Raw genomic sequence first — 23,953 nt, 5'->3', positions numbered from 1 at the left:
CAGTGCACAATATCTGCTGTTGCATCATCCATATGGATGCTGCTCACTAGTGGTTGTTGAGGAGAGTACCCTGTTCACTTCAATGTGAAGGAGAAAAAAGGTTAAATAGAAAATAAATATTATCAGCATCAGGCTGCTGGTACCTGTGAAGTACACTGAGACTGAACTCATATGGTGCATCTCAATCAGCTTTAGATCATTAGTCAGCACACTGGTCAGGGAGTCGTCCATTTTTAGGATTGTCCCAATCACAAAATTGTTCCAGTGCACTAAAACAGTCACTCCCCAAACATTCCAGAATGCACCATAAAAACCAGTGAGCATCACATTTCTCTGTGTTCACATCGTGTCACATCTTCAAGAAATTAGAATATGAATGCAAGTGTGAATTTAGTGAAAGCTTAGTTTTCTCTCTTTGAAAGACTTTGTTTATAAATATATTTTATCCATAATGTGCAGAAAAGGGAAACAATCATACAAACCTTTAAAAAGTAGCTAAAACACTTTAAATGACTGAATAACCCATTGAAGAGACTGAACGTCTATCTCTCACAGCCTCACTGTAATGCACCATAAAAATCAAAGATGGCACTGCTGTGAATAAGGTCTATAGAGGAACAATGTATAAATGCAATACTCTCATTGCATCACTTTTCATTTGACACCTGCAGAAATCCAGCCACAATGAAACATCATTTCTTCAAACACCTTTTTATTCAGTCGTTTGTTCCTCACTGTGCATTAGTTTATGATATTGCTGTGTTTTGTGTTCTTCTTTTGGGTTTGTATTTTTATTATATTTTGTATTTTCCCTGTTCCTAAGATGGAGTTTGTGTCGAGGAACTGAGGAACATTTGAGTTGATATCAGACTGTCAGATTCTGAGTGATAACCTCATGTGAGACAGACGTTGAGATGTTTGTAAAGTGCTCTTCACAATCTAGAGGTGAATTGTGAGACTCTATCTGAAACTGTCCTCTGGTACTCCATCAACTCAAATGTCTTCCCACCAAAATAAAGGCTCCAGGTGAAATAGATTTCTCAGAGATATCTCACTTTTATATACAACAATTATTTTCCACTAAGTCTAATAATAATTCACTCATATATTACAATAATATTCAACCTGACTGTGTTCCAAAACACAAGTGTGTGAAGTTGTTGTTTTTGTTCACTGTGTTCATTCACAGAAATGTTTTGTAATATGAATAAACATCATTCATCCTTCTTTGTTTACTGAAAAACTGTGTGGAAAACATGCTTTCATTACTTGTAACACAATTTATGTCTTGTATTAAACATTATGAATCTACTTGGCTACATTGGCTGTTTGGTTAAAATGATGTTCCCTCTGATTAAAAGAAAATACTCTTTAAAAAAAAAAATCTAATAAATAGGTTTTAATGTATGTCTCCATATATACATATATGTGTGCGTGTGTGTGTGTGTGTGTGTGTGTGTGAATATCTTGTGAATGATTAGAAGATTCTACACTTTAGGATTGGCTTTTCATTAGTAACTACTGTAATAATCATGGTAACTAACTTTTTATTTTGTTTTTTTTTTTTACAGTTGAGCTCCAACTAGAATAACTTGTCAGTTTTTTATTATTAATTTAATATATGTCAGCTCATGATAACATCAAAACACCATATTAAACATTAAATAATTATTCATATTCTAGTATTCATTTTTTGATTTAAAAACTTTTTATCAAATTAAAACATTTTTGACCATTGCATCAAAAACAGACATATTTGAATTAAATTCGAAATGAAGACCACGATGAACGGCAACAAAACATTTAAAACATATTTATTGCTTATGCAGACGTTACGGTTGTTGTTGCTTTAAGAAAATTGGGGAAAATGTCTACTGCTCAATTAATAAAGGAGCTATTGCAGTTTGGAATAGAAGTCTCTGAAGAGGAGAAGAATAAATATGAGGGTGAGGATGTTAATTGTCACATGTTGAGATGCTTTAAAAAAAAATTTAGGCTTTTCTCGAGGATTCTTCTCAGTGTGACAATGTCCTTTATCCATAGACTATAAACTTTCATACCTTAGCCTCTCATACCATGTTTTTTTTAAATAAAATCTGTGGCAAACACTATATATTTGCAGGGCTAGCCATTTGTAATTAGTGGTTATCTCAGTTTTTACATTTTGAGTCCAAAGATGTCCTGCTGTTGGGATTGCGACATTTTGTTAGTCCGCACGAGACTTCCACAATGCAACGCTCCGACTCAGATTATACACGGCCATCAAACGCAAAATCAAGTGATTATTAATTAAAGTAAAATGAACATAAAATGGTACGAATATTTATTGCATTGTTACAAACACACTTGATGATATAAAAAATAATAAAAATTGGTATAAAAATTACTTTTCGATTTTAAAAGTCCTCTTCATCATCCAAAATAAATGCAAATACTTATTTTTTAAATTATATTTAGGTTTTTATTCACATTATCCACTAACAAAAATAACAGTGATGCCAAAGCTGTTTCCTGTTAAATCACTGATGGCCATTTGGACTTCTGTTTAGAATTATGCCACTGCAATTATTAAATTCAGCTGTTTGTTACTTCTGTGTTCATGTATGTTTCATGTTTTATTATTTTAATCTTTATTTTATTTGTTAGCTCTGTAAAGTGTTCCCCACAGGTTACTATTTTTGTGTGTGTACTTTACCTCACAGGCAGTGGTGCAGTGTTTCAGCCTCAAAAACACTGGTGCTCTAATTGATGGGTAATTCAATTGTACATTTCATTATCTCTTTTATATTATAGACAATGATGTGGATGGAGAGACTGTTGCAATTGGTCTGACGGAGTCTATGGTTACAGAGGCCTACAAAAATTTGCGAGGCACCTTCCAAAAAGGACAGAAACTGTCTGATTTTGCAGAGCGGTGCAGATAATTATGTAGACAGGAGCCAGTGTAAAGCACCATTGAAAACAAAAAGAAAGTTGGCTTGCTTATAAACTTTTGTGAGAGACAAAAATAAGCTGTTTATACATGTGTATGTGTGTTTCTTTGTATGATAAATACCATTCCATGCATGTTCTAGCCCAGTGGCTACACACAGTCACTTCAACTGTTTCGTATTCCATGACTACTGTTTAAAGTCAGCCATCATATATATGGCCAAGTGGCTATACACACTGCCACTTTATCTGTTGCTTGTTCCATGTGTCTTGTTAAAATCAGCAATTTTTCCAGTCATGATGAATAAATATCATGTGCAACCAAACACTGAAGTCATTTTAAGCTTTTGAGGTTTTTGGTGAAGTTTTAGATAGTAATTCCCATAGAAGTATGCAGTAACACATGAGTCATCACTAGTTAGTTACAATGATTATTAGAGTAGTTACTAATGAAAAGCCAATCCTAAAGTGTAGAATCTTCTATTCATTCACAATATATTCACACACACACACACACACACACACACACACACACACACACACACACACATATGTATATATGAGCTAGGAGACATACATAAAAACATATTTTATGAGAGGTAGGTTAAATAATGAAATAACTGTATATGGTATTTGGATGGCTGATGACTCAATATGTTCCAGTAGTTACAATGACTCTAGTGATTCAATGCCAGTCCAGAGGAATGCCAGAAAATTGGCCACAGGACAAGTAAGGTCCCGACAACTGCATTTAAAAATCAATTTCTTTAAAATTATTCAGTTGATAAATAGTTCTAGGAGTCTGCTAAGCTATTACATATTGATAATGTAAACAACGTTGTGTATTCGTTTACAGTAGCAGTTCAAATGTTAATGTGGTGCTAGTCATTTGTCCTGCATTAGTTTTTGATTCGTTTTGCATGAATTATGAAACTTTTTCAGTAGATCTCTGGGAAGCTTTCAGAAAATAGTAGTTATTCATTAGTTAATAGTGAACTACCACTTTCATATGTTTGATATTACTTACTAATTCATTAATCAGAGCTTCTTGATAGTTAATAGATTGTTAATATTGTGTTAATCATCTGTTCCTGTGTAGTTATTCATTAACGAAGCAACCTTATTCTAAAGTGTTTCTGAGTTTTCTAAACTGTCGCTGCCATATCACCCTGCAGCTATTGCCTGGTTGCCCACTAAAGCTAAGCAGGGTTGAGCCTGGCCAGTACCTGGATGGGAGACCTCCAGGGGAAAAACCAAGGTTGCTGCTGGAAGTGGTATTAGGGAGGCCAGCAGGGGGTGTGGTCTGTGTGGGTCCTAATGCCCCAGTATAGTGACGGGGACACTATACTGTAAAAAAAAAAAAAAGCACCGTCTTTCGGATGGGACGTTAAACTGAGGTCCTGACTCTCTGTGGTCATTAAAAATCCCTAGGGCACTTTCTCGCAAAGAGTAGGGGTTTAACCCCGGTGTCCTAGCCAAATTCCCCCATTGGCCCCTATCTATCATGGCCTCCTAATAATCTCATCCCTGAATTGGCTACATCACTCTACCATCACCTCTCCACCAATAGCTGGTGTGTGGTGTGTGGTGTGTGGTGTGTGGTGTGTGGTGGGCGTTCTGGCGCACTATGGCTGCCGTCGTATTATCCAGGTGGATGCTGCACACTGGTGGTGGTTGAGAAGATTCCCCTTATACTATGTAAAGCGCTTTGAGTTTGAGAAAAGCGCTATATAAATGTAAGTTGTTGTTGTAAAGAGCTGGACATAATTTAATGTTGCGATAATTTTGAACTGTGATGTCACAATCAGAATAACTTGAGGAAACAGACTCAGCAGAGGGAGCACATCCACACAGAAGTACACAGAAGTTGGCGACCGATACATCGCCAAGGCCAATAAATTGGATGATATTCTGACATATTTAATTATCGGCGTTTCCCCGTTTGGCAACGAAAATCACCTGCCTGCACGTGAAGTGTATGAGACATGTAAACGACTAGTCACGGTTTGTTTTGTTGTTACTTGGTCTTGTATCGGTCTATTGGCCACCCTGCTCTCTGGATATTGATATCGGCCATTAAAAACCCCATATCGGTCAACCACTGGTACACAGTAACCACAGCTACAGTGAGGAAAATAAGTATTTGAACACCCTGCTATTTTGCAAGTTCTCCCACTTAGAAATCATGGAGGGGTCTGAAATTGTCATCGTAGGTGCATGTCCACTGTGAGAGACATAATCTAAAAAAAAAAAAATCCAGAAATCACAATGTATGATTTTTTAACTATTTATTTGTATGATACAGCTGCAAATAAGTATTTGAACACCTGAGAAAATCAATGTTAATATTTGGTACAGTAGCCTTTGTTTGCAATTACAGAGGTCAAACGTTTCCTGTAGTTTTTCACCAGGTTTGCACACACTGCAGGAGGGATTTTGGCCCACTCCTCCACACAGATCTTCTCTAGATCAGTCAGGTTTCGGGGCTGTCGCTGAGAAACACGGAGTTTGAGCTCCCTCCAAAGATTCTCTATTGGGTTTAGGTCTGGAGACTGGCTAGGCCACGCCAGAACCTTGATATGCTTCTTACAGAGCCACTCCTTGGTTATCCTGGCTGTGTGCTTTGGGTCATTGTCATGTTGGAAGACCCAGCCTCGACCCATCTTCAATGCTCTAACTGAGGGAAGGAGGTTGTTCCCCAAAATCTCGCAATACATGGCCCCTTTCATCCTCTCCTTAATACAGTGCAGTCGCCCTGTCCCATGTGCAGAAAAACACCCCCAAAGCATGATGCTACCACCCCCATGCTTCACAGTAGGGATGGTGTTCTTGGGATGGTACTCATCATTCTTCTTCCTCCAAACACGGTTAGTGGAATTATGACCAAAAAGTTATATTTTGGTCTCATCTGACCACATGACTTTCTCTCATGACTCCTCTGGATCATCCAAATGGTCATTGGCAAACTTAAGACGGGCCTTGACATGTGCTGGTTTAAGCAGGGGAACCTTCCGTGCCATGCATGATTTCAAACCGTGACGTCTTAGTGTATTACCAACAGTAACCTTGGAAACGGTGGTCCCAGCTCTTTTCAGGTCATAGACCAGCTCCTCCCGTGTAGTTCTGGGCTGATTTCTCACCTTTCTTAGGATCATTGAGACCCCACGAGGTGAGATCTTGCATGGAGCCCCAGTCCGAGGGAGATTGACAGTCATGTTTAGCTCCTTTCATTTTCTAATGATTGCTCCAACAGTGGACCTTTTTTCACCAAGCTGCTTGGCAATTTCCCCGTAGCCCTTTCCAGCCTTGTGGAGGTCTACAATTTTGTCTCTAGTGTCTTTGGCCAGCTCTTTGGTCTTGGCCATGTTAGTAGTTGGATTCTTACTGATTGTATGGGGTGGACAGGTGTCTTTATGCAGCTATCGACCTCAAACAGGTGCATCTAATTTAGGATAATAAATGGAGTGGAGGTGGACATTTTAAAGGCAGACTAACAGGTCTTTGAGGGTCAGAATTCTAGCTGTAATACAGGTGTTCAAATATTTATTTGCAGCTGTATCATACAAATAAATAGTTAAAAAATCATATATTGTGATTTCTGGATTTTTTTTTTTAGATTATGTCTCTCACAGTGGACATGCACCTACGATGACAATTTCAGACCCCTCCATGATTTCCAAGTGGGAGAACTTGCAAAATAGCAGGGTGTTCAAATACTTATTTTCCTCACTGTATGTACCACAATATATTAATATTGAACATTCCAATGTACTAATGAAACTGCAAACACAAACCTCAGTATTTCCAGTATACAGAGAGGATTCTTCAGTGCATCAGAGAGCAGCTTCACTCCTGAATCCTGCAGGTCATTGTTACTCAGGTCCAGCTCTCTCAGGGATTTTGATGATTGTAGAAATGAAGACAAACTTTCACAGCCCTGACCAGTGAATCTACAAGCTGCAAATCTAAAACAAATAAAGAAACAATGATAAAAAACAGTTTTATAAAGCAAATGGTAATAACAGCGTGAATGCTCTACAGTTTGATATGAAGGGTTGTGACAGTCACTGAGCCATTTATTGTTTCATTGTCACAGCTATGAACCACTCTATATTCATATCGTATATTCCAATGTACTAATAAATCTGCAAACACAAACCTCAGTATTTCCAGTGTACATTGAGGACTCCTCAGTGCATCACAGAGCAGCTTCACTCCTGAATCCTGCAGGTCATTGTTACTCAGGTCCAGCACTCTCAGGGATTTTGATGATTGTAGAAATGAAGACAAACTTTCACAGCACTGACCAGTGAATCTACAAGCTGCAAATCTAAAACAAATAAAGAAACAATGATAAAAAACAGTTTTATAAAACAAATGGTAATAACAGAGTGAATGCTCTACAGTTTGATATGAAGGGTTGTGACAGTTACTGAGCCATTTATTGTTTCATTGTCACAGCTATGAACCACAATATATTCATATTGTATATTCCAATGTACTAATGAATCTGCAAACACAAACCTTAGTATTTCCAGTGTACAGTGAGGACTCTTCAGTGCATCTGAGAGCAGCTTCACTCCTGAATCCTGCAGGTCATTATTACTCAGTTCCAACTCTCTCAGACTTGAGGGGTTTGAGCTGAGAACTGAGGCCATTGCTGAACAACTTTTCTCCGTCAGATTGCAGCCCATCAAACTGAGAGAAATGTCAAGATAACAGAGTGTTAATCTATAAGTTTTAGTGAAGGGTTCTCAGCACAGCTGATGGGTACAAAGAAAAAATATATGGCCACTATGTTGTTTTGCTCATAGTCGTTTGCAAATTTTTTGAAGCTCTTCTACTGTCAAGACCCAGTCTGGACTGCCCAACTTGTTTTGATCTGGAGTTCTGTCTATTTTGGTCCATGTGTGCATTTGTTTTGAGCACGTGTCTTTGTTTGAGTTTGTGTCAGCCATGTGCTCTCCTTACTCTGCTTCCTCATTCCACCTTGCCACACCTCCTCATCTGATCCTTGCTGTGTTGATTGTCATCACATGTTCCTCATGTGCTCTCCCTCTACATACTGTGCCTTCTACCCTCTTGTGTCTGTTAGATCATTTTGTGAGTTTGGTTAGTCAGTCATTCCTAGTCTGTTTCTCCAGTTGGTGTCTTGTTTATATTCTTAGTTTCAAATTGGTTCTATTAATTTTACTGTGAGAGTTTTTGGTTTGAAATTAGTTTTTTCATAAAAGCTCTTTGTTTAGCATCCCTGCACTTGGGTCCAAATTCCTGCAAAATATCCTGATGTCTAAGAATTTTTGTCCCGAAAACATATTTGAACTTCCCCAAAACAACTCTAATGTATGATGGAAGTGAAGTTAGGTCAATTAAGCAGTTTATTAAAGTTATATTTTAACAGCATAATACTTAACAATGAACACAGGCAATAACTGTGTGATAAACAGTTTATGTTAACATTTAAATTTGTGCAAATCCCGATTAATCCTGTCTAACTATTAATTCTAATGAAATAAAATTAAACATACATGATTTATACATAAGCCTCTGAAATCAATCTCTTCAACATGCTCCAAGTAATCAAGAGTTTAGGTTGTTCCAGTTAAACCCATTGCATGTCTTCCGAAAGGTATTGGACACTCACACAACCTAAGCAGTGACATACATCCAAGTCCATGTGACAGAGTGAAGTATGCAAGGGGATACAATGGATGGTAGGCCTGAGCAGCGCGCTCCTGAGGCGGGAATTAGGCAAATGTGCCACATAGTGACGTAGCTATTTCACAGAAGTAATGGCTGGACTGCAAACCATGTCTTTCACGCAGTTCAGTGTTTTCTGTGGGAGAAAGTAACTCCCTTTGGTGTGGAATTTGTGTTTTGTAACTTTGCAGACCTTTTACATGCACAAACAGCTATATTACACACTAATGGAAAGGTAATGTCCCAATAAGTATAATAGGGCCTCTTAAAGCCTAATCCAGACACTAATTAGCTAATTTACCATTTAAACAATGTAAACAAAAACAATTATGTCACTGTGACATCATCATACGTCTTACGCATCATACGCATCAAACAAAAAAAAGTACATTGTTTAGCTGTTTTAAATGGCAGCAAATGTAGGTTATTCTCTTTCACAATGTGGCCCCGTTAATCAGACCACCGTGTAAAACACTTGGCATTAAGCTGAGAAGTCAATTTACTCTACCAATCTTTTAAAGAGAAAATAAGGCTTTGACATCATGTATTTATACTTGCGCTCATCCTATAATGACATGAGAGATTTCAGAAGACATGACAACATTTCTGGTAAGTGAACACAGTGATCAACGATGCTCTCTGGTTTTTATGGTGCATTTAGAGAATTTTTAGAGAGAGAATGTTTCAGTGCACAGAAATGATTTTGCGACTGGGACAGCTGTAAAATGGCTGACTCCCTGACCAGTGCCCTGCTTAGTGAACTAGAGAGCTGATTGAGATGTACCCAATAACATTCATTAGGTGTGTGCAACTCCAACTGCAGCTTGCCTGAGAGATTTACCAGTTGTAGTCGCGGGAGCAGTTAAAAACGGAGCCATCAAGCCGGACACATTCTGTTTCACGACATGTGCTGAACCCACATTAGTCACAGAAGATCTCGCAATGATTGCTTTGTTTATTATAGATGAAGTGGAAATCAGAACTCAGGATTTAAATTTACATATAAAAACCGAAAACATTACTGATTTGAGTTCTTCTTAATTCAGCGCCTGCTGTGTGTAAGAGAAAGTCCAATAAAAGTCTAATTATTTTGATACCAATAAAGGAGTCCATAATTTTTGTAATTTTGAATTGTTTTTATGAATAAACATGATATTACTATGATAAACATATTATAATATGAGATAAATAATGTGCTGTTATAAAACCATGAATTAGCAAGATAGCAAGTTTATTGGAACTGGAGATGTTTGTGGCAGGGCGGAGCGCGGGGCCGGGTCGTGATTCTACACACCCGGTCCCGTATTAGGCTAATTATGCTTCCGTGAGGTTTAAAGGCTGACTGCAGAGGGCCGTGCGGGAGAGAGAGATCGTTTACGGACACATATTAATTATTAGTTCTTGAATTGCACACAAGGTACTTTAATGGCATACATCACGGTGACATGGCACTGATGCCATCTTAAGTCAAACAACATTTCTAACCAACATGCACTGCTTCAAGTCAAACTCCGATCTGCGAACCGTATCTGATCACACAGTGCTGCATGAAGTCAAACATCTATTGATTACACTTAGATTAAAACATTACCTACAGATGATAACACAATATTTACCACCAAATTCTCTTTTCCTCCATGTACAATCTTCTATCCATCCATCTTCAACCGCTTATCCGAAGTCGGGTCGCGGGGGCAGCTGCTCCAGCAGGGGGCCCCAAACTTCCCTATCCCGAACCACATTAACCAGCTCTGACTGGGGGACCCCGAGCTGTTCCCAGGCCAGTGTGGAGATGTAATCTCTCCACCTAGTCCTGGGTCTTCCCCGAGGCCTCCTCCCAGCTGGACGTGCCTGAAACACCTCCCTAGGGAGGCGGCCAGGGGGCATCCTTACCAGATGCCCAAACCACCTCAACTGACTCCTTTCGACGCAAAGGAGTAGCGGCTCTACTCCGAGATCCACACAGATGACTGAGCTCCTCACCCTATCTCTAAGGGAGAAGCCCGCCACCCTTCTGAGGAAGCCCATTTCGGCCGCTTGTACTCGCGACCTAGTTCTTTCGGTCATGACCCAACCTTCATGACCATAGGTGAGGGTAGGAACAAAAATTGACCGGTAGATCGAGAGCTTTGCCTTTCGGCTCAGCTCTCTTTTCGTGACAACGGTGCGATAGAGCAAATGCAATACCGCCCCCGCTGCCCCGATTCTCCGGCCAACCTCCCGCTCCATTGTCCCCTCACTCGTGAACAAGACCCCGAGGTACTTGAACTCCTTCACTTGGGGCAAAACCTCATTCCCTACCTGAGTACGCACTCCATCGGTTTCCTGCTGAGAACCATGGCCTCAGATTTAGAGGTGCTAATCCTCATCCCAGCTGCTTCACACTTCGACTGCCAAGCGATCCAGTGAGAGCTGAAGGTCACGGACCGATGATGACATGAAGACAACATCATCTGCAAAAAGCAGCGATGAGATCCCCAGCCCACCGAACCGCACACCTTCCCCACCCCAACTACGCCTCGATATCCTGTCCATGAATATCACAAACAGGATTGGTGACAAAGCGCAGCCTTGGCGGAGACCAACCCCACATGGAATGAACTTCGACTTCGTGCGAGGACCCGGACAAAGCTCTCGCTTTGGACGTACAGGATTGGATCACCCTAAGAAGGACCCCCCACCCCGTACTCCAGCAGCACCTCCCACAGTCTCTCCCGGGGAACCCGGTCATACGCCTTCTCCAGATCCACAAAACACATGTAGACCGGATGGGCATACTCCCAGGCCCCCTCCAGAATTCCTGCGAGAGTAAAGATCTGTTCCGTCGTTCCACGGCCAGGACGAAAACCGCATTGTTCCTCTTCAATCCGAGGTTCGACAATCGGCCGAACCCTCCTCTCCAGCACCTTGGGGTAAACTTTACCGGGGAGGCTGAGAGTTGTGATACCCCTGTAGTTGGCACAAACTCTCTGATCCCCCTTTTTGAAGAGGGGAACCACCACCCCATTGACACTGTCCCAGATTTCCACGCAATGTTGAAGAGGCGTGTCCATCCATGACACCCCCTCCACATCCAAAGCTTTCAGCATTTCTGGTCGGATCTCATCAATCCCTGGGGCTTTGCCACTGCGGAGTTGTTTGACTACCTCAGTGACCTCCCCCAGGGAAATAGAATCTGATCCCCCATTAGCCTCCGGCTCTGCCTCTATCATAGAGGGCGTGTTGGGATTTAGGAGTTCTTCAAAGTGTTCCTTCCACCGCCCAATAACCTCCTCGGTTGAGGTCAACAGCGTCCCATCTTTGCTGTATACAGCTTGGATGGTTCCCCGTTTCCCCCTCCTAAGGTGGCGGACGGTTTTCCAGAAGCACTTTGGTGCGGACCGAAAGTCCTTCTCCATGGCTTCTCCGAACTTTTCCCACACCCACTGCTTTGCCTCCCTCACGGCCGAGGCCACAGCCCTTCTGGCCTGTCGGTACCTTGCAACTGCCTCCGGAGACCTCCGGGACAACAAATCCCAGAAGGCCTCTTTCTTCAGTCGGACGGCTTCCCTGACCACCAGTGTCCACCACGGTGTTCGAGGGTTACCACCCCTTGCGGCACCTAAAACCTTGAGGCCGCAGCTCTCCACCGCGGCTTCGGCAATGGAAGCTTTGAACATTGCCCACTCCTGTTCAATGTCCCCAACCTCCACAGGGATGCGTGAAAAGCTCCGCCGGAGGTGTGAGTTGAAGATCTCGCGAACAGGGACCTCCTCCAAATGTTCCCAGTTCACCCACACTACTCGCTTGGGCTTCCCAGGACTGTCCAGAGTATTTCCCCACCCCCTGACCCAACTCACACCAGATGGTGATCAGTTGACAGCTCTGCCCCTCTCTTCACCCGAGTGTCCAAAACATATGGCCTCAGATCCGACGACACGATTACAAAATCGATCATCGACCTTCGGCCTAGGGTGCTCTGGTACCACGTACACTTATGAGCATCCTTATGTTCGAACATGGTGTTTGTTATAGATAATCCATGACTAGCACAGAAGTCTAATAGCAAACATCCACTTGAGTTCAGATCAGGGAGGCCGTTCCTCCCAATCACGCCTTTCCAGGTGTCCCTGTCATTTCCCACGTGTGCGTTGAAGTCACCCAGCATCACTATGGAGTCCCCTACTGGGGCCCTATTCAGGACTCCATTCAGGGTCTCCAAGAAGGCCGAATACTCTGAACTGCTGTTCGGTGCATATGCACAGACAACAGTCAGAGTTTTCCCCCACAACCCGTAGGCGTAGGGAGGCGACCCTCTCGTCCACGGGGTAAACTCCAACGTAGTGGCGCTCAGCCGGGGACTCGTGAGTATCCGCCCGTCGCCTCACACCCTGGGAAACTCCAGAGAAGAATAGAGTCCATCCCCTATTCAGGGGTATGGATCCAGAGCCAAAACTGTGCGTCGATGTAAGCCCCACCAGATCCAACTGGTAACGCTCCACCTCCTTCACCAGTTCCGGCTCCTTCCCCCCCAGTGAGGTGACATTCCACGTCCCCAGAGCAAGCCTTTGCTTCCCGGGTCTGGTCCGTCGAGGCCCACGGCCTTCACTGCCGCCCATATGGCAGCGCACCCGACTCCTGCGGTTTCTCCAATGGGTGGTGGGCCCAAGGGATGTAGAGGGGGGTTTCACGTCGCTTCATCGGGCTGTGCCCGGCCGGGCTCCGTGAAAAGCCCGGCCAACAGGCGCTCGCCGACGAGCCCTCCATCTGGGCCTGGCTCCAGACGGGGGCCCCGGGCTTCCTCCGGGCAGGGTAACTCCTCCTCTTTCCGTTTTTTTCATAGAGTCATTGTGAACCATTCTTAGTCTGGCCCCTCACCTGAGACCACTTTGCCTTGGGGGACCCTACCAGGAGCACATGGCTCCAGACAACACAGCCCTCAGGAACATAAGGGCACACAAACCTCTCCACCACGATAAGGTGCTGGTTCCCGGAGAGGCATGTACAATCTTCTAATTTAACAATAATGTCACCTCAGTAAATCAGTCAACAAAGATAAACACTTGACATAAAGCCGTCTAAACTAATAATTCATTACCAATCTAAATAAATGTTGATCACTATATTATTCACATCTTAATGCAATTTTATATATTATAGTATAACATCATTTAATATAGTTTTTATTAAAATCCATTAAAGGATTATCAAAACAGACACAGAAAAACTGTGTAAAATAAACATTGCAGGAATAAAGGAAGCTACAATATGACAAATAAATTACTAAAGTATAAAACAATCAAACCCTTAAAATAATAGTAATAATTATTCAGTATTATATTATAATAATAAACTTGACTGAGACCCCCAATAATAATTCAGTATTTTATCATATTTAACTGGGTTTTTGCACCATGTTTATTCAAGAAATGTTTTAGTAGAAATATATGCAGGTAAATTATGATTTATTTATGAGGCTTATGTGTATTATTGTACGTGGAAGCATAAATAAAAATGATAAAGTATCAGTATAAAGTAAATAAAGTATCGTTTTGTATTTATTTAGTGGAAAACTGCAGAAAACATGCTTTTGTAATTTTAAACTAGATTATTAACTTTGCATTAAACATTTTAAATATATTTAGCTACAATGTCTGTTTAAAATGAAGGTGAAACTATAAAAAATAACACATGAAACCAAACAAACATCAAAATAGTATAAGGGGTTGTTTTTAGTCTAACATAATACATTAAAATATAACCTCTGCTATTTAATTACAATAAAGTGAGTTTAAAACACTAAATTACTCACTCAGCTTTTCTGGATGCTTTGATCACCGACAGCAGCCTCAGAAGACATTCGTGTGATGAATCATATTTCCTCAGATTAAACTGATCCAGCTCCTCTTCTGAGTTCAGTAACACAAACACCAGAGCTGACCACTGACCAGGAGAGAGAAGGACTCCAGAGAGACGATTGATATCTCTTCTGTTCACGTATGTTTGTACTTCCTGCACTAGAGAATGATCATCGAGTTCATTCAGACAGTGGAACAGATTGATGGATTTCTCTGGAGAGGGATTCTCCCTGATCTTCATCTTAATGTACTCAACTATTTCCTGTTTGCTGTCAGAGCTGCTTCCTGTCTGTGTCAGTAGATTTCGTAAGATTGTCTGATTGGACTTCAGTGAGAGACCCAGAAGGAATCGAATGAAAAGGTCCAGGTGTCCGTTCTCACTCTGTAAGGCCTTGTCCACTTCACTCTGCAGGAAATCACTCATTCTTGACTTGTTTTGCAGAAACTTTAATAAAAGCAGCGAGAAACTCCTGAATGCTCAGATGCGTAAAGCTGAACACCTTCCCCAGATGCAGTCCAAACTCCTCTCTGAAGATTTGGGTACAAACTCCTGAGTACACAGATGCTTCTCTGACATCAATGCCACACTCTCTCAGGTCCACCTCATAGAAGATCAGGTTCCCTTTTTCCAGCTGTTGAAAAGCCAGTTTTCCCAGAGACAGAATCCTCTTTCTAGCCAGCTGAAGATCCACCTCACATTTCCCATCATACGTGGCTCTTCAATTTGCTCTGAAAGATCAGGAAGTGTGTGAACATTTGAGTGAGAGTCTTGGGGATCTCTGCACTCTCTGCTTCACTCAACAGTCTCTGGAGAACAGTGGCTGAAATCCAACAGAAGACTGGTATGTGACACATGATGTACAGGCTTCTTGATGATTTCATGTGTGTGATGATTCTGTTGGCCAGACACTCATCTTTTATTCTCTTCCTGAAATACTCGTCCTTCTGAGGGTCATTGAAGCCTCGTACATCTGTGAGCTGGTCAACACACTCAGGAGGAATCTGATTGGCTGCTGCTGGTCGAGAGGTGATCCAGAGCAGAGCAGAAGGAAGCAGATTCCCCTTGATGAGGTTGGTCAGCAGCACATCCACTGAGGACGATTCTGTCACATCCCACAAAATATCATTGTTCTGGAAATCTAGAGGAAGTCGACACTCATCCAGACCATCAAAAATGAAAATGACTTTGTAGTCATCAAGGAATGTTGATCTCAGTTCTTTTGTATCTGTGAAAAACTGATGAAGAAGATCCATCAAACTGATATTTTTGTGCTTCATCAGATTGAGCTCTCTGAAAGGAAGTGGATATATGAAGTGAACATCCTGATTTGCTTTTCCTTCAGTCCAGTCCACAATGAACTTCTGCACAGAGACAGTTTTCCCAATTCCAGCAATTCCTTTAGTCAGCACAGTTCTGATGGCTTTGTCTTGTCCAGGTAAGGCTTTAAAGATGTCATTGCATTTGATTGGTGTTTCCTGTGTCTCTGCTCTCCTGGATGCTGTCTCAATCTGTCTCACCTCATGTTCATTATTGATCTCTGCACTCCCTCCCTCTGTGATGTACAGATCTGTGTAGATCTCATTCACAAGTGTTGAGCTGCTTTGATTTGACATTCCTTCAGTAATTCTCTGGAATTTCTCTTTTAGTTTTGTTTTGAGTTTTTGTTGATGCACAGAAATCAGTTCTGATGTAAAGAGGAAAAGAAATGGGAATTATAATTGATGTTGATGTTTAATGGTCATTAGACATTAAGTTTATTTTCTTTCACTAATATTGAGTGAATCCAGACACTGTGTGTTTCCTCTGAAGGTGACGTGATGTAATAGTGATGTGAGTGCGAGCTCTTACTGGTATGAAGTGTGTTAGCGAGGTCTGTCTGCTTCATCTTCTTCAGGACGTGCAGTGTGATCTTCAGAAACCCCTCTCTGACTCTGCTCTGACCTTCATCATCCTCCTCCTCTCTCTCAGAGCATGCTGGAGAATCTGAGATCAGTAGTCTCTTGAAACTCTTCAGCTCTTTCTTCATCAGATAGATGATTTTGTGCTCAAGTTCCTGAAATCAGTGAACATTCAAACAACAAACTTCATTCAGTAACAGAGAGGAACTGAAGGATAAGTGGACAAGAATCACCACTCATTTATTTGTGCTTTAGTTGTCTTGAATTCATCAGTGTGTGTGTGTGTGTGTGTGTGTTACTAAGTTGAGGGTGAAGCTGCAAAATGGTGTGTATGAGAGAGACATGACAGTGTGTATTTAAAAAAACAGCCTATAAGGTATAAGTGTCTCTCTCTCTCTCTCTCTCTCTCTCTCTCACACACACACACACACTCACACTCACCTCAAAAATGGAGTCCAATGGCACTTTCCCAGCAGTTGACTCTGATGCATCCTGTTTGTTTCTGTAGTTGATCAAAGACTCTCCTGAACTGAAGTTATATGGAGGATCCATTGACCAGTCACTCTTCATGGACACACAGCTGGGTTCAGGAGATTCTCCATGAATGACACTAAAACAGCAATTAAAGAGAGTTTAGTTCATGTGTTTTTATTAGTAATCTGAAAACATAATTTCAACATGCAGTTCAATAAAACACATTTAATGATGTGTCTTATATATTATATATTATATGTCACATGAGAACTTGCAATGTCACTAACATCAACATAAGTTCTCACAAAAACACTCAAGCCGCTGTGAACAAACATCTCTCACAGCACTCATGAATGCACAACAGACGTCAAGATTTACAGTGAAAAATTACACATTTATACTTTTATTTTAAGTTTTAAAGTGAGTCACTCTCCACTGCCATTGTATTAACAAGACCACTCACCATATTCATTAAAACATCTGCTTTTGTGTCTTCTGCATGAGGGTGAGTGAATTATGACACAATTTTCATTTTTAAGTGAACTGAGAAATCCTGAAGCTGCAGTGAGGACGTGTGTTTTATTTGATCATTCAGAACACAATGAGCTTCAAAATACGACATAACGGGACATTACAAGCAGGGGCGGGATTACGATTTCTGAGGCCCTGAGCAACCGACCAACCCGGGGCCCCATTTTGAAAATAGTTGCTTAAATTAAGTAAAATGTATTCATAAATCATAATTTTCAATTCATCCTATAAGACGTTGTAGCCAAGAACATTCAAAATGTTTAATGAAATAAAAATCTAGTTAATTATAATGAATGATGTTTTCCAGTTGTTGTTGTTTTTTGTGAACAGGGTGTGCAAGAATCTACTTCACCAGTAACATTTTGGAATTTAGTTGGTATTTATTAATATTATAACCATCAATTACAGTATTTATTGTTGTCCAGTTTGTCATTATAACATGATACAGTATTATTATTATTACTTTGATGATTAATATATTAGTATTATATTTCTGTCTTATTTACTTTCTCCTGGATCTTATATTCTGACGCTGCAGTGTTTTGTTCACCATGTTGCAAAAGGCCGTATTTTATGTTGGCATCATGGCAACATTCTTAACAGTAACAGTAAACACACAAACACTGCGGCCATCACACACTAGAGCAGAAGGGGAAAACATTTATCAAGTGCTGAAACTCAGCACTCATTATTTTTATTATAATTGAAAGAAGTTCTGAATATTTTTTCATAAATTACAAACCCAAAGTCCTGCTGACCTGAACCCAGCAGCTTCTAACATGAACCGCTCTGAGAGCGCTGACAACGGCGTGTTCACGTGTGTACCTAGAACATCATGTCACTTCAAGCGCTTTTTGATGAGCTTTCCTACCGGTGTGGGGGCCCTCTCGACGTCCGGGGCCCCATGCAATTGCAACTGATTACAAGATCATTGGAAGTTTTTAAGTATCTTATATTTTTTACAGAGACCAGAATTCCTTTAAAAACAAAAACAGCCTCTTTATTGTGTCGTATTCAATGTAGTATGAGACAATTTCTTCAGTTTTTAAGTGTCACTGAAATACTGTCAAACAAAAGTGAAAAAGTGTCAACACATATCCCTACAACATATTCTTCATCAGACACAGATTACTGTAGCACAGGTGGAAACATACTGTAACATATAGTCAACATGTCCTTTTTTAGTAACATTGTGATCTCCAGCAGACTGTATGTCCTGTGATAAACCTGAGGAACAATCTCTTGTCATGTCTGATCATCTCTGTCATGTTCACATGATATTACTGTACAGTATAAAGATGAGCTCTTGTGAAGAGATGCCAATGAAACTGTTACAGTAAAGCAATCAGCTGAAGGAGGACTCATTATTATTATAATTGCATATTTCCTTTTAGATTTATATTTTTTACACTGGATTCTTTCTAATGGTCCCTCAGACTGTGGTGTACACGTTCATACTGTCAGTCAACATGAGAGTCCTCACCTCACATCAGCACAAGGGGCTCCTGAACTGAATCTAGGTGGACGATCCATTGACTGGTCACTCTTCATGGACACACAGCTGGATTCAGGAGATTCTCCATGAATGACACTAAAACACAACAGCAATTAAACACTGTTTTAAAAACTACAAACTCTCACAAACACTCTTTTCCTCTCATCGGTTTCTCAGTTTTACTCTTCCCAATATTTCTCTCTTCTTCAAGGGGGTAACATGTTCTTTTCCAGTGTTTGCTCATGTTTAATACACAGTCCTAGTTCAACATTCAGCAATTTCACTTCTGCTTATTTGATGAAGATATATTTGAGCACATGACATTACACAGCAGATCTGATCTGAATGTCACTAAAGCTGGAAAGACTTTTGTTCTGTTCTCTGTAGTTTATTTCTGTGTCACTAGGTGGTGCATCTGGTTTTACTCAGTTGATGCTGATATCTGCTGATGACAGCTGTCTTAAATCTGTCAATCATCTTTTCAATCATTTATAGAAGTTTGTCTGTAAGTATCAAAGTGTTTATGAGATGTTTATCTTCATCTTATGTTTGATATTGATGATGTTATTTAAGGTTAAGTTTGATGTTTAGAAAGATCACCTGCAGTGTAATGGTACATGCATCTGCATCATTATTGTGTTTTCAGGATATTATACACGGCAGTTATTTAAGCAAACTGTTACATTTCTTTAATGTACAGACTTAATGAACATATTTGTGCCTTTTTTTACCCCTTTATTTCAGTTTTACTCTATTTAGGGGTGCCACTTTTGAAATTTTAAAATAAAGGACACTTAATAAGGGGGTGGGGGTTATAACATAATAATATGCGTTATTAATAAAAATATAATATTGTTTCTTATATGCTAAAATGAGAACTTTCTTGAGCCATGAAAATACATCATTAATATGTTAAAAATATATTAATTTACATTTTTCAGTTAATTGTCTTCTTGATCTTATTTATCTATACATTTTGGATGGTTTATACTTTATTTATTTTTTTATTGTTTTTTTATTGTTTTCCTTCACCTGTTCTTGTCTTTATGATTGTATTCATACATTGTTTGATCTTATTGAACATATAAATATAAAAAACTCCACAGTTTTACCTAGTGGTCGACCGATATATCGCCGAGGCCGCTATATTGGCCGATATTGGGAATTTTTTAGATATCGGCATCGGCCGACAAATATTTCCGTTTGGCCGATATATTTCAAAACAGTCTGTGACAGTGCATTAGCGCTTTTTTCCACTGGCGGGAGCAGAGCGAGCATGAATGAACTGAATATGCTCGCTCTGCTCCGCCCAGCACCGTAAGACAAGCCACTCAGAAGTGAAGCAGACATCTGACAGACACAGTAAATGACCAATCAGCATTCGCTTTCTAACTTGACGCTACATTGTGTTACACACAAAAACACTCCGGTGTGCAGCGAAGTCTATTCAAACAGTACTGTGATATGTCAGATCCGCAGCCCAGCGGTAGCTCCAGTGGGGGTCACAGATGTGACAAATAAATTTAAACAAAACAGAAAACATTTAACCTCACAAACAGTCAAAAATCCTGTGACTGGCTGTTCCTCAGATGCGCGCGCGCTGTTCTCGATTACGTTTAAACTAGACGCTGTTTTCACACGGACTGAAAAGGTGGGTCGCGTGCACTACGGATCAGTGATCGCGTGAGGTGGATGAGAAGAGAACACTGTCTGGTAAGTAATAATACGTTTGAGAAAAAAAATATTCCTTAATCTGAATTAAGTTATTCACTATCTCTGTCTGCTGTATTTAATTATCCATGATTGGCGTAATATTGTGTGTAGTATACCTTTTCATATGTCATCGGATTTGATGCTAATCGAGCACGCAAATGCATGTGACGGCTTGCAAAGTTTCAAAGAAACAAACAACCAAAACTAAACAGACATAAATCATTATTATTTAAAGGGTTAGTTCGGTATTTTACACTTAAAGCCCTGTTTTAAGATCGTTTCTGATGAAATAGAACGGTTAAGATTGAAATTTGGACAAATGCTGCTGTTCCGAGAATTTTCGGTTTCTGTGTTAGTACTTTAGTTTACAAAGACGTGAAACTCACCGAGTGGTCTGGGGTGTTCACTGATATGCTCACACAAAAATCGCTGCAAAAGATGCTTTCCAACAGGTTTTATAGTAGTTTTTGTCCGACTCCATTGACTTGACTTGGTACAAAAACTATGTTAAAACCTGTTGGAAAGCATTTTTGCAGCGATTTTTGTGTGAGCATATCAGTGAACACCCCAGACCACTCGGTGAGTTTCACGTCTTTGTAAACTAAAGTTCAATAAATGCAGAGAAACTTTGTTTCCTGCATTACAACTTGCCACTGTTAAACTGTAACTACTAACTAAAGGGACTGGTGGTGATGCTGTGAGCACTTTAGTCTTAACATTTTCTGTTTGTAAAAATAGTTGAGTGTAGTGTTGTCAAAAGTACCGACTTCGGTACCAAGTCGGTACTGAAATTGTAAAAATGTGACGCTTTGAGCGCTGTTGAGCGGAATCGTAAACACCTCTGATTGGCCATTGTGTTCACACGCTCATCGGATATGTCTGTGATTGGCTACAATGATCAACGCACGGAAGTGTTTGAAAGTTTTTTTTAAAAACGGGAGTGGGAGCTTTTGAAAGCACAAGCAGCCGTCTATCAGCGGACCGGTCCTGCTTTCAAACGCTCCCGTGTGTATCTGTGCAAGCGCTCGGTGAAGAGCGTCATTGATGTATATTTACAACAAGTTTTTGAAGCGCTGATCATTGTAGCCAATCACAGACATATCCGATGAGCGCGTGAACACAATGGCCAATCAGAGGCGTTTACGATTCCGCTCAACAGCGCTCAAAGCGTCACATTTTTACAATTTCAGTACCGACTTGGTACCGAAGTCGGTACTTTTGACAACACTAGTTGAGTGTGTGTAAACCAAATAAGTGCACTTTGTAAAAAACACAAGGCTGCTTTCAATTGCACAAAAAAACTTTATTGAAGTGTTACAGTACCTCATTGCATTTGTTTACATTTTGTTTACGTTTGATTAATAAACATTTTATTTCTGTAAATGTTTAAGCAGACAAGCTGCACTAAAACTTTATTTATTGAAGTGTTACCTTACCTCATTTGTTTACATTTTAATTACTTAATTAGTAAATAATATTTGTGCAATATAGTTTTTGCAATTAAAAATATGTACAATAAATGTTCATTTAGTTTCATCAATATTCTTTGTCTCTCATTTACTGTATTCACATGTATTGTATCGGCCTCATATCGGCCAATCGGCCAGATTGATTTCTCAATATCGGCATCGGCCATTAAAAATCCCATATCAGTCGACCACTAGTTTTACCACCATTTGTGGACTTTACTTATCGCACCCTCCACATTATTACCCACCGAAGGGACATTTTCCAACTTAAATCAATCTTAAATTGCAGATCTGGAATGACGCCATCTGACCATCTTAAATACGGAACAAATCGCATCACGTATTGATTCAATACCAGATGCATCATTTTAACTTTAAATATGGGACGATCCCGTGTTTTACAGGACAGGTGGCAACCCTAAGTGGTGGTGTGCTAATAAATCCATGCTTCAGTTCAACTCACTTGTGGAAGAGTTTATCTGTCTGTCTAGTGGATGAAGGGCGACTCTTTTACGAGGGCAGAATAACTTTCAGCTACGACTGAAGAGGTTCAAATTTACAGGCCAATAAATGCACAGAATTGATGTACACTATACAATGCAATGTGCTGCTTTCTGAAAAACTGTTTTCACAAGAATTAAATCATCAAATTCACATTTACAGGAGAAACATACACACAAATGACCTTTGACCCCAATCCTAAATAATGTACATTTCTCCAGTTCTGTCTGTGACTGAATGAAACCAGTCTCACTGTCATCTTGCTGTAGATCTCACTTTACCCTAAAGCTGTTTTCACATGTTTATACTTGAGATAATCCAGTCTGTTCTCATTTCTCCTCAGTGTTTTTATACTGTAGTGTTGTGCAGCATATCAGAAATATCTATCAGTGTATTTTATTAAAGCATTGAAATCCTCTGACCTCTTGACCTTCCCTGTGTCTGTCTGTCCACTGAGATCCTTTGTGGAGTCCATGACATCATCTGAACAGTCCACTGAACACCTGTCAACAAACGGGACATCATCTATATTTGTGACGTGTTTATTTGTTCAATACTGACACATATTTGTTTTTTTTGTCCTCTAGAATATTCCATTAGAAATGAATCAATGAGGTTCAATTGCAGACTGTCAGCTTTTATGACATGTTAAACACCAGCATAAAGAGAAAACATCAGAAGACTCAACAGAAGAAAACAAAGCAGCGTTTCAAGTCAATAGAAGAAATAACATTTCAGTGCCAAAGAAACTGAACACATACTGACAATTCAGATAAAAGAGCAAAAGTCTCAGTATCTGTTTGTTCTGCTGTGATTAATACTTAGATATCTGTTAGATGTCTTACTGTAGCTGATAGTTTGAAAGGTTTATTATTGTTGTCTTGTGAGTTTTGGTTTGTTTAACAGCAGTTCAGTACTCACCTGTCAAGAACTGTTGATGTTCCTCTTTACTGACTAGAATATCACCTACAAAATACTTCACAATTAATTTATTGATTGTTTCAGATGATTCAGTGGAACAAAAACTGTCAAACTTTCTCTCTGTTTCTCTCGTCGTGTAATTTCCTGCGTCACAAAATGGATCCTGTTTTACTAGTTTCACTTTCTCTTTCTCGGAGTTTAATGGCGGAGTTTTACTTGAAACCGGAAACACAAGTTCAGGCGTTTATTTACTTCCCGCCTCTTTGAAACTGTCCTCGCGTGCGTTCCGCCGCTGAACAACTGCGAATAAACATCCCGTCTCATTTGAAGAAATGTAAGATGAAGTATTTACAAACTGACGTTAATCTTGAACAACGCATTTAAACTGGAGAGTAGCCAAGATACAACGTCGTTCGCCATCTTGTTTTGGACTGAATGTGTCACATGACTAGAAACGCGTCATCGTTTTCGAAAGCATCCGT

General features: G+C 40.2%; 1 pseudogene; it reads right to left on the bottom strand.

The window, feature by feature from the left end:
* LOC127650630 (NACHT, LRR and PYD domains-containing protein 12-like) overlaps window positions 1-23,953 on the bottom strand; it is a 32,053-nt pseudogene extending 8,100 nt beyond the window's left edge.

This window comes from Xyrauchen texanus, chromosome 10, assembly GCF_025860055.1.
Source record: "Xyrauchen texanus isolate HMW12.3.18 chromosome 10, RBS_HiC_50CHRs, whole genome shotgun sequence".
NCBI classification, from domain to species: Eukaryota; Metazoa; Chordata; class Actinopteri; order Cypriniformes; family Catostomidae; genus Xyrauchen; species Xyrauchen texanus.
Note: the sequence above shows the minus strand (reverse complement) of the source record. Positions and strands in the feature narration are given on the sequence as shown.